Below are 12,804 nucleotides of genomic sequence, written 5' to 3' on the forward strand. Positions count from 1 at the left end.
TGCAAGGATTCATGCAACAAGGACCGTGAGCCCCTGGGATCTAGCGCCTACTTGCAAGGTAAGTCATGTTTAAGGTAAAATGAATGCTTCCTTTTCCTCGTGATTAAGGCCACCATGAGAAAAGTGTCATAAGATTCTGTCCAGGGTGACACATTTGCAGAGCTGACCTCAGCATAAAAGGTGGCAGGGAGGGGAGGAGTGAGGGAGGCCCACCATGTCCTTTTCCCTTTCAGAACAGATTCCCCACCTCTAGGCTCCCTATGTGGTACACAAGAAACTACTTTCCTAGTCCCCCCAAGCTCCCTTTTGATAAAAACTGCTGTGGACAGCATGACATGCACAACAGAAATGACAGTCGCTTCTCGAACACTTTCCCTGGGCTCCCTTTGAGCCCAGCCCCTAGAAGTTGCCAAGGAAAATCCAGAGCTCAAATCGAAATGCAGCTGATGAGACTCATGCTTAGGTATCAAATGCCATCTAGAGAACAGGGCTGGCACTAAATATAAAAAACAGGAAACACTTACTGACCTCTCAATATACAGGCACCACGCATTACTGCCCTTCATGCATTACTGAATATTCACAGCAACCCGGCCAGGCACGGTGGGTGGCTCATGCCTGTAATCCCAGCACTTTGGAAGGCTGAGGCGGGTGGATCACCTGAGGTCAGGAGTTTGAGAGCAGCCTGGCCAACGTGGCGAAACGCTGTCTCTACAAAAAATACAAAAATTAGCCAGGTGTGGTGGCGGGGGCCTCTAATCCCAGCTATGTGGGAGGCTGAGGCAGGAGAATTGCTTGAACTGGGAGGCAAAGGTTACAGTGAGCCCAGATCACACCACTGCACTCCAGCCTTTGTGACAGAGCAAGACTCTGCCTCAAAAAAAAAAAAAAAAAAAAAAAAAAAAAATTCACAGCAACCCTGTGTGGTAGGTGCTATTATTGGCCCCCTTTTACAGCTGAGGAGACTGAGGAACAGAGAGGTTGAGTAATGTGCCCAAGCCACACAGCTGGGAAGTGGCAGATGCAAGTCCATGGAGGTCTGCCTCTAGAGATGTATGCTCATTCAGTCCCAGAATTTCCGATGTGGAATCAGCCTCAGAAGGCCGGTGGTGTAACCTCTCACTCAACACAGGACTCTCTTCTGAGTACTCCTGACAGAATAGTCTCTGCTTGCTTACCACCAGTGACCGGGAGCTCACTATCTCCTGACCCAGACCCTTTCTTCTTCAGAACGCTGTGACTATTAGAACATTTTTTAAGATGAGATGAACTCTCTCTTCCTGTTTTCCTTGTTCTGGGGGTATCCAGACCACATCCCTCTCCTCCATGTGGTAGCACTTTAAAGATTCAAAGAAAATACTCATGCTCACTGGACCCCAGAACTCTTTCCTTTTCAGGCAAAGTATCTGTATCTCCTCCCTCTTCAGAACTGGACTACACGGTACAAGTCATTCTATCATGGGTCTGCTCAACTGTGTTAAGTCATTCAACAAATTGCCTATTAAAATGGAAGATCATAATGCGGCCTCTGAACCTGAGAAATAAGTGTATTTTTTTCTCCTCTAACAATAGTATCACTGGGTTTAGGGTCTTGGAGCTCTGTGAGGAACTTAGGGAGAGCTCTTTCATGAAGTGCAGGGGCAGGGAGAGGCAGATACTGCCAGCAGACCAGAGTGCACTGAGATGGGGTAGGAGAAACTGGAAAGAGGAAATACAAGAACAAACTCCAGACATTTTGATATGAGTGGGGGTATGGGGATATGAGATAGGCTGGTAGTAAAAGGGTAAATACAATTTGGGGAAGGTTTTTGGAAATGGTAGAAGCTTAAGGATGCTTAAATGTTGGTAGGAAGGGTCCAGTGGAGAAAAAAGTGTTAAAGACTTGAGAAGAAGTGGTTGTATTTTTAATTCCTCCTGCTTTGTCTCAGTTTCCCCATTTGCTACCTCAGTGGATTGCCTGTTCTGCTTAGTAAGGCCAGTGAGCCACATGAAGAAGCAAAAAGCAGTGCAGCTGCTGACCCAGGAAATGGGAGGCCAAATTTCAGTGGCAACTCACAGAGCTACTCAGTGCCTGATCAGACACTGGGCCTCCAGTCACACTTGCTAATGCGGCCACAAACCAGGTGTCCCTCCTTCACTGTCCTGAGCCAGAGTGTGCAGGCCAGAGTGAGCAAAGCCCTCATACTTGTGGGAGAGCTGGCTCCCCAATCCTGACTGAATCCCATCACTCATTGGAGTGGGCCCTCCCCTAACATGGTAAATAAATGCTCTGTGAGTTAGAAAACACCAAAGAAAGCTTTCGAACCACAAGCCCCAAAGATATGTCACCCAAACCAATGATTTTTACTTGCAGGTATTTTTTTTTTTTTTTTCAATTTGCTCTTTGGGCACATCAATGCTGAAATGGACATCTGCTGTTTTTGCCTACTTAGCATGCATCTTTCCTTTTTGGATAACAGCACTTCAATTTTACTTTGGAAAGCTACCTCTTCTCCACTCAGAGGTAGATTCAGGACCGGCCACATGACCCAGGCCTGGCCAATCCAAGGATTTCTCTTGGCTACAGTGACTGGTTCATGGATGAGCATATGATGCAAGGCAAGTCAATGGGACACTTTTTTTTTTTTTTTTTTTTTTTTGCTGGGGATGTAAAGCTTGTAACTGCTGGGGGCATCACTGGCCATGAAGGAAGAGTCTACCTGAGAATTAAGGGCAATACACAGGAAAGCAGAGTCTAGAGCAAAGGCAGACCAATATTAGCACATGACTCCCTGGATCAGACCTGAAATCAGACCTATCCTAGAACATTTCATTTCAGAGGCCTATAAATTCCTCTTTTATTTAAGTCAAGTTGGATTGAATTGTTCTCACTTCAAACTCAAGCTAATAGCAACATTTAGCTCTTAGAAAAACCCAGAGGGTATGAGCCCAAATCCTTTAATCAATACAAAATTACTGATGGACCAGCATTCACTGAGTGCATTCACTGAGTGCATTCACCTGTATACTGTGCAGAACCCTGTGTCACACTCTGAAAGAGGTACCACTCAATTTTACATAGCACTCCATCTCTGTCCTCAGGTGAGATAAAACATTCACAAAACAAGGTGCCAAGTAGCTAGGAGAGACAGATGGGGGGAAAGAGAAACTTGTGCTAAGGCAATCAGAGAAGGCTGCCTGGAGGAGGCACACCTTTCAAAATTGGAGAAGAGATGAAAGAGGGCATGTTGGGCTTAAAAATTCACGTGACAGGTGAGTATGTTCTCAAATGATTTTTCCATCTTGCTCTCCTACCTCTTTGGGGAAAAGTCTGTCATTTTTATTCTGATATTCACCATTAAACCAGCATCTTTACACAATACCCTTAATCTTCCCGTTTTTTGACACAGTCTGTTGGTTCTCTGCTGTGAGGAATACGGAAATTAGCTACAGCCTCCATTTGTCTTCCCTCCCTACCCGCTAGCATCCAATTTGAAGAAATATCCATTTGCTTCCAGTTAATACTTACAAGTCAATCTATAAACTTTTTCTACTTTTCATATATATGCTATTATCTTCAAATTTTTAATACACTGTATAGATTATCAGAACATAAAACCATCACATAATAGCCTTTACTGACTGATTGATTGAGATGGGATCTTGCTATGTTGCCAAGGCTGGAGTGCAATGGCATGATCATGGCTCACTACAGCCTTGAACTCTTGGGTTCAAATGATCCTTCTGCCTCAGCCTCCTGAGTAGCTGTGACTACAGGTGTGCACCACCATGCCAGGCTCCTTATAGTCATTATTTAATGTGAATTCAATAGGTAACTATGAATTTAATGATCACCCCCAGCCCTTATGTTAATACCTTTCCAGTCAGTTTTGTTATCTGTAGCTTGTTTTCTAGTAAATTCCTCTGGAAAGTCTCATAGGAAAGAATATTTGCTGAGTTCTCACATGTTTAGAATAGTTAATCTGTGACTTTCATACCTGAAAGGCAATTTGGCTGTATATAAAATCCTTGGCTCTCTTTTTCTTTTCCTGAGTATCTGGAATATATTGCTTAGTTATTTTCTGACACAAAGTGCTGTGGTAGAAAAGTCTGGTGCCAATATAACTTGCTTCCCCTTATAAAGCACTTATTCTTTTGGTCTGGATGTCCAACAGGTTTTATTCTACACTTTATTAAAGTCCAACAGTGATGAATCTGTGTTGATTTTCTCAGGCTCATGGTATATTTTTTCAGGATACAAGTTCAAGTCTTCTCTTTCAGGAGAAAAAAGATCCTGAAATTATTGTTGTATTTATTCTCTTCCATTGCTTTAGGTCTCTTCTTTGGGGACTCGTATGTATGTTGGACCTTCTTTGCTCACCTTCTATACCTATCACTTTTTCTTTCATTCTTTAAAAAGTCTTTGTTCATTTCTGACTTTATTTTTATATTTTTCCTCCTTTCCATCTTCTGTTTACTTTGTCATATTATCCATGGTCTGTATTCACTATTATTCCTTCATTTTAGTTATTTTTTCTGAAATAGTTTTTCTTTTGTAAGTTGTCCTTCCTGTCAGCTCTCTTTTTAAATAGTCTTTTTGTCTAACAATTTCATTTATGCTATTTGCCTCATAGTGTCTATTGGTTTATTACTTTCCTTTAGCTTGTTTTGAAATATTAAGTTTCAGTGTTACGCTGTTTTGTGGTTCTGTTTTTGTGCAATGCCTTGGGACGATATTCTCCCCATAATTATTTTCCTTATCGTAGCTGTGCAGAAGTTTTGATCACAATCCTCTTCTGTTGCTCATGTTTAGGTAAGATAGATTTTCCTGTACTCTTAAGAGATGACTTTCTTGTGTAGAGGAATGAGAGTGGTCCAGGATAGATTTGTTCAGACTCACAGTCTGAACTTTCCTTCTTCTTTTATTGCCAAAAACTCTTTAAAACTATGGCCCTACAGATAGTACTTTCTGAAATTATTGTTCTCTATTCTTTTCTCCCACTGCTATCCAAAGTTTCTGCTTTCATTTCCTCTAGTGTCTCTGATGTGCTCAATTTGGATTCTGCTTCCCGTAATTTATCCTTAATGACAATGGAGCTTCAACTGGTTAGTGCATAGTGTTCACAGGGCCCAGACCTCTGCCCAAATTTGTTGCAGTCCTCCCCCACTTACCTAGGAGTTAGATACCTAGGAGTTAGAGACTGCATAGACCCCCTCCTCATTTGAGGTGATGTTCTCAGATAGGTCCACCAAGCTTCTACCCCCAAAGACAGTCCTCTCCCATTACATGTTAGAGCTTTCTAGGTTTCCTGGTGCTAGATCTTCAGAATTCCCTTTGCCTTTATGTCCATCTTCATCTTATCCTACAGAACTGATATCATGCAGATGTCATTGCTATTGGCATCTGACCCCATCTATTCACATTTTGTGGTTCATGATGTCACCTAATTGTGCTGAAGGTGCTGTCCATAGGGTTTTTGTTTTACTACCCTTGTTTCTCTGTTTGGGTGAGAAGATTCCAGGAAGTTAAAATAACTTTTTTTTTTCTGTTGCCACCTTATTTTCTTGATTCTCAAGAAATCTTTAGAGGGCAGGTTATACAAGATTGATCTTGGCTGGAGGTGAGAGACGAATACCCAGATCTGAGCAATATGGTGGGTGGGGGTGCAACACTAGAATATTCAGGTTTTTTTAAGGGTGGTTGAAGGTATAAAGTGGGGAAATGGGTATTAATTTGGAGAAGGGAAGTTTGAGATGTCAAGTGAGATGTTCAAGAGATACATGGAAAGTCTACGGCTACATATCGATGTCTGGGCTAGAGACATAGATTTGATCATCATCAGGATTTTAACAGTAACTTAACATCTCCCTGACTCCAGATCTAAAATTTTCTTCCCTGGCCTCTTCTATTTTTCACATTTGAAAAACCAATGTTGAGATCAGCTTTTCTGCTGAGACACATGCTCATTTGGGCATAGCAGAGCCTGAGAATGTACGAGATTAGATTTCTTGAAAACATCCCATGAAGAACCATGGGATGTCTTCACATGGAGTCTGCATCATTAGGCTATTTACAGAAAGCATAACTGATATATGTTTGTATTCTTACACAGATGCCTGTGGTTGTGAAAATGCAACATGGCTCCAATTCTCATCCTTGCCTCTTAGTCTAGAAAGGAACTAATTAACTCACCAGTGAGGTTGGTGTATTTGTTAAGATAATTACTGCTAGGTTATGCTGTATTAAACAATAAACCCACAAATTTCAGTAGTTTAGCACAATAAAAGTTTATTTCTCACCCACACAAAGATTAAAGCACAGCCCCTGTGAAGGGGCTCTCTTGCACCCAATGATTTGTGATATTAAGTGTTCTTCATTTATGACACCACCGTCTCTCAACACAAGCTTCCAGCACAGCCTCTGAGGCAGAGAAACTTGAGGTTTGCTTGGGAAGGTTTTAAGGGTTAGGCCTGAGGGTTGCCTTCACTCCCAAATACATATCATTGACCACACCCAAGTGACTTGGTTGCAAACTAAAGACAAGGAACTCTGGGGAATGTAGTCTTCCCATTTACTCAGGAAGAGAAAAAATAAATGACTGGTGAACACAGCATTATCTCTGCCAAAGCATTATCCCAAGTCTGTTTCACCTACAGCTACTTTCTTCAACTAAAAATTCCACAAGCACAGACAAACAAAATCATGGTGGGCATTAGAATGATTTGACAAAAGGGGAAAAAAAGTCTAGTAAAATAAGCTAACAGAACATTCATGAACCAGCCCTTCCATAGGTTTGGTAATGCCTTAAGAAGTGAAAAACTTGAGTTAATGTTTGCTGAAACCTACTGCATACTGCAGGCTCTCATGTACACAATCTCATAATTTGCATAATGATCTTACTAGGTAAGTATTATCGTCTCCATTTTTTCCAAAGTGGAAATAGGCTCCTGAAAAGTCAAACAGCTTATAAGGGAGAGAGTCGGGTTTGAACCCAGAGCATTCTGGCTCTACACTTTACAGAGAAAGGCTAGGACCTCCTGGTCTGCTGAGTAAGTATGGAGTCTCAGCTGGGATTTAAACGCCCTGCAGCTGTCAAGTCAAACAGAACAAAGGCAACCCCACCTCAATGAAAGGAAGACCAGGCAACTGAGCCCTACTGACCAGCAACTCCCAGGACGCTACAAAGGGAGCAGCTCAGCGGAGAAAGGGCTTCCTATTTCTCAACACAATTTGAAGGGAAAACAGTCTCAACAAAACAAACCCTAAGGAAGCTGGGTCAGTAGCTGAGAAAGGGATCACTCCCCATGTTCTGCAGCAATGAATGGGGGGCGTTCTGGCAGTGCAGCTGTGGGCGGTCCACATTCAGAGGTTTGGAGGACAGATTTGCATGGGAACAGGGGAGTGGGGCCCCTTTAGAAGAGAGGTGGTCCCGCCTCCAGCTCTGGGGCAACCTCACCTCTTTCAAGGCAACTGGTTCCAATGAGCCCTGGTGCACAGTAGGTACAGAGAGCAATGAATAAGGATGTAGCCCACCTTCCCAGCTAGGGCCACAGGGCTGCACAGAGTAGCTCCTTGATGACATATGCTGGGAGAAGCAAGAAAGTATGGATGGACAAGGACAAATTTCCCCCACCCACACTTTAGCTACAGTCATCATGACGGATACTCAGCATACACTGTCCCAGTCCACATGGACAGCACTTTACAGTTTACAATACTGTATGTCCTATGACCTGTGTGTCCCACACACTGCCCTGAGGTGAGCATCATCATCCCCAGGTTAGACACAGGTGGGTTGCTAGAAACACGCTCACCTTTTCTCCACATTCCTACCTTGATCATGCAAGTAGAATGTCTAATTTCTTAGGTGTTTTGGGGAGAAAGCTTTACTTCTTTTTCCTACCTCTTAGAGTGACTTATCCAATTGAGGAGACTGGGGAGATGGTCATCATGCACATGTGGGCAACATATCTCTCTCACACACAGATGAAATAACATTTGTGAAACTAACCTTCAGCACCATCCTGGCTCTTGGAGAGCATTGAGAAATACTCTGGAGAATATAGAGAAACCCAGCCAGGAGCCCTCATGAGCAGCAGGTACTTAGTCATATTCCAGTACTCAAAAACCTGGAGGAAACAAAAAAGCCTATTCCCTCTTCCCCCCACCATAAGCATGCATTTAGTGTCTACCATGTGCCAGGCACAAGTCCCAGGAATGGAGGCTGAAGCCATCACTAAATGTTATAGAGCTCCTACCCTTAAGGACCTTACACTTTAGCGGGAGAGACAGACAGCAAGCAAAGGCAGATAAGCTCTCATACAACATCTGGCAGAGAGGAGCAACTTGTGGGGAGGGGTATGGGAGATGAGTTCAGTGTAGTAGTGAGTTCAGTGGCAGTAGGGGCCAGGGTCCCGCCTACCCATGAAGGTATAGATGCTGCTCTGGGATTTTATACAGCACCTATGGCAGCACAGCTTACAGAAAAAAGCTACCCTAGAAATGTGCTTTCAAATCTGCAAAGAGAGCCGCCAATCAGAGCAGAAGGGCATGCCTCTGCTTGTCACCAAAGCCAGCATCAGCCGACCGACCAACTAAGTCCATCTCTATGTCCTGCAATTGGCTGGTGTTTGCTGTGGTAATGCCTTAGGTCTTTGACAAATGCAGCATTAACCCATCCTGCCACGAAAGCACCAGTAAGAGGCTGTATGATGATAGCCATCCTGATGATCACAATGACACCAACTAACTTTTATTAGCACCTATGACATACCAGATGGAAAGTGCTTTACAGGTATTAAACTCACCTCGTCCACACTGTTAAGGTGGGTGCTATTGTTATTTATTATCTCCCTTTTATAGATGAATAAACTAACACCCAGGGAGAGGAAGTCACTTGTCCATTTACTTTAGAGAAATGTACACACTGGCCAGTGTGAGGAGTCACTTTGGGCTTACGAACAAATGAATCTTCTAATTGCCCCAGGAACCTGGCCCACCTTGGAAGAAGGCACTGAAACACCAAGCAAAAGGGGCCTAGGTTAAACAAGGTAGCTCTAGCCAGGCTCCATGCTTTGAGCCTTGCAGGAGCTTAATGAAAAGGGCAAAAACTCTGGGGTCAGCACACCCAGCTTGGAGCTCTGCTCTTCCGCTTACTGCTACGCAACCCTGGGCAAATTACTTCACCTCTTTGAACCTCAACTTCCTTGCCTGTGAAAGAAAGACATAATGAATGTAAAGTGTGTAGTAGAGTACCTGGTACCATCCCTTTAATCTGGTTTCTTTTGGTGGCTGATGATTCTCAACTATACTATGCAAACAAGCACCCATGTCCTTTCCAACATCCCAGCTTCCCTTCCCATCAGGTGAACTAATCAGATTTCTGAGAAGCACCAAATGCTGAACTGCCCATCACTAAGGCAGATACACATGCCTCTTAGGGCTACCAGCTTGGGTCCAACAGGGATGGATGGGAAGAATCAACACTTCATCCCTCCTAGGCTCCTTGCTGTTCCAGCACCTGGCCAAGAAGATGTGTGAAAACCATCAGACCCAACAGCACATGGGGTATGGGCTTTTGGATCCAAGAAGCCAGAACAGAGCTTGGGGCCCTCCTGGGGCTTCCAACCCACAGCCTTTTCTTTCTTCAACATTTTCTTTCAAACAGACAGCTACCACACACACAGACACATGCACACACAACTTTTGTAAGCAGAGCCTTGGTTTGAGGCAAAAATATAACTTATATGGCCTGGCAGAAAATGGCTGAATTAAGCTCTTTCTTTTTGCCTTTTATATTGGTAAGGATTCTCAAAAGATTAAAAGTAGGTTAGGAGAATAATAAAACAGCTGTGTTTCCAGTGTGTACCTGACAACGGCTTTTGTAGAAGTGAATGATTACATGAAAATCACTTCCTTCCCACCTCTTTCTCAGCCTCCTCTGGGTTGCTAGGAGCCCTTGCTCCTTCTTTTGGCTAATGCCACATACAGAAGCTGATGAATACAGTATGGCCATTATGAGGAAAGGGGGAGTCTGGGAGAGGGATTCAAATGCTCCCTCCCTGGTGGATTCCATGGGGGGAGAGGGCTTTGGTGGAGACGACTTTGGAGATATTTAAATGCTAATGTGCTGGGCAGGCGGGAACAGTGGTGGGAAGGGGCTGAGGCTTTTGGCCTGTAAGCCCAACTGGAAATATGTTCTGCAGCTTCTCGCTCTGGTGCCAAGCCCTTCCCTGGGCAGCCGGCCCTGGGGCCAACCAGGGCCCTGCCAGTAAAGTGTCACTGGGCTAAAGGGTTGCACTGCAGGCGGTGAGGAGCCGTTCAACCCTGTGCAGGGGGAGTTTGGGTGTGTAGGCTGACCCCGGTGGCCCCTTTGGGTGGAGCAGAGAATGAGGGTCACTGTGGCTGGGCTTTTGCCCAGGAGGCTGGACAGCCATGTCCAGGCATGGAGAGTGCATAGGGCAGATGGGCAGTTGGCATCCCCTTAATTCATCACATCAGTTGCTTGAGCGCCATTTTACCAAAGTGCTAAATGCGGGAGGCTGAGAGAAGGATAGGCCTGAGCAAGGCCTGAAGACGGCAATTCCTAGCCCCAAGCTCTTCCCAGGATGTCCACGCAGACTCAGGGAAAGACAGTTTAAGCCAGGCTCTCCCCTGAGGAGTGTTCCTTAACAGGGAGGCTCTTGACATTTTGAATAAGATAATTCATTGTGCAGGACTGTCCTGCTCCCTGTAGGATGTCTACCCACCAGCAACCCCCTCTCTAAATGCTAGAAGCCCCCCATTATTCTAGCAGCCAAAACTATGCCCCCACTTGTTTCTAAATGACCCTGGGCCAGCAGTCCTACCTATTCCTGGCTAGGAGCCACTGAGGCAGGGGGAGTCAGAGCAGGCAATGATGGTGGGGCTGCAGAACCCACATCCCATGGGCAGCACTGGGCTAGGGGCTCCTGGACCAAGCCAGACTTCAGCTTCCAATCCCAGCCTGATCAGGCAGGTTCTTTTGTGTTAGCCGAGCAAGCAGTTAGGATGAAGCCTCATCATCTCCCCCAGAACCACATTTCTTTGCTAATAAACATGGAACTTGTTCAAAGCCAGGAAATGAAACGGCAAGCCAGGGTGCTCCATACCCTGGAGGAGCCGAATGGGAGCTAAACTTCAAGCAATAGAAAAGACGTCCTTGGGAGGAGAAAGGAAAAGAAAACAGCCCCAATGGTGAAGGTAGCCATTTCTGTGTCTGGCTGCAGATAGAGAAATAAATATCTGAGATCATATCGTGGCATTCATTGTTTATTGTCTGTCTCCCCCAACTAGAATGGAAGCTTCCTGAGAGCTGGGTGCTCTGCTTTCTCACTTTTGAATCCCCAACCCTTTGCTCATTGCTGACACATAAGCACTCAAGAAATGTCTGTGGGGTGCCCACAGCTGCTTAGGGTCTCCAGCACACAGGAAAGGAGTGTTCAAAGCTCACACTGAGTCCTAACTAGCAGGCCAAGTGGAGAACATACTGGACTGAGAGGGACAGGACACCTGGCTCTGAAGGCAGCTTGCCCTTAAAGTTCCTGTGTGTTCTCCCTAAAGTTCATTATTTTCTCCTAGCCCCAGTTTTCCAACTTGTAAAATAAGGGAACTACATTGCAATGGAGATGGCAAATATGTGACATGCACATCCAACCCCCATTTCTGCCCAGGGCAGACATTACTAATCAATCACAGCACTCTTCTGCCTTCAGTGTAGCTATGGGGAAAGACATCCACAACCTGTCAGAGATAGTGAGTGAGCAGAAACCTGCAAGAGAGAATCATCCAGCCCAGCCATCCCGGCTTTATAACAGGGTTATGGTTTTGGGTCAGCTGAGCCCATTTTCCATGGGGCACTTCAACCTTTCAGTTTTAAAAGCCCAGGAAGACACTGGAACACCTGTGTTTAAGCTCCTGCTCCATACCAGGGACAAACTTCACATCAAACACAAGGGACACAGAAAGAAAGGAGGAAAATGACACCATACTGATGGAGATATGTGTTTTTAGTGGATTTTTCACACTTATGCTGGTCTGGAAGGCTGGCAGAAAGTGGCAGGCTATTCCAGTGGAACAAATGCTACAAGCAAAGGCCTAGAGGGCAGGCAAGGAGAAATCTGTCAGAAACTACCCAGCAGAAATGCTTCTAAGCAAAAAGGCTGAGGGGGGAAATGGAATAGATCTTCCAGAATCTCATGGAATTCAGAGCTGGTTTTTCATTCATCACTATATCTTTGGGCAGAAACCACTTAAAGTTCCCAAGTAGGAAAATGCTTATGGCAGCCATACCAAGGATGCAGGAAGATACTACTCAATTCTATATGAAACAGAATTCTGACAGTGAATGGGAACACACTCAAATTTATGCCCCAAGGAGCCTCCCAGGGGATATCTGTGGTGGCTGGGGAGTGGGAACAGGCACAGTCAACAGTGGAAGAGTCTCCTCCCTGGCTGAGAGCTCCAGTCCTGGGATGAGCTCATGTGGCTAGAAGGAACCAAGCACAGTCGGAGATGCAGAGAGGAAATTTCTGCATTGATATGGTTAGGCTCTCTGTTCCCACCCAAATCTCATCTTGAATTGTACTTCCATAATTCCCACATGTTGTGGGAGGGACCAGTGGGAGATAATTGAATCATGGGGGTGGTTTCCCCCATACTGTTATCATGGTAGTGAATAAGTCTCATGAGATCTGATGGTTTGATAAGGGGAAACCTGTTTTGCTTGGCTCTCATTCTCTCTCTTGCCGCCACCATGTGAGAAATGCCTTTCATTTTCTGCCATGATTGTGAGGCTTCCCCAGCTA

The 12,804-nt window shown here is 44.9% G+C and overlaps 1 protein-coding gene across 1 annotated transcript in view; it reads right to left on the reverse strand.

Annotated features, from left to right (window-relative positions):
• The window catches only part of SLC6A11 (solute carrier family 6 member 11), a 123,295-nt gene that overhangs the window by 29,391 nt on the left and 81,100 nt on the right, over window positions 1-12,804 (reverse strand). The gene's annotated exons all lie outside the window — the stretch shown is intronic.

Source organism: Nomascus leucogenys, chromosome 21 (genome assembly GCF_006542625.1).
Source record: "Nomascus leucogenys isolate Asia chromosome 21, Asia_NLE_v1, whole genome shotgun sequence".
In the NCBI taxonomy this organism is placed as follows: Eukaryota; Metazoa; Chordata; class Mammalia; order Primates; family Hylobatidae; genus Nomascus; species Nomascus leucogenys.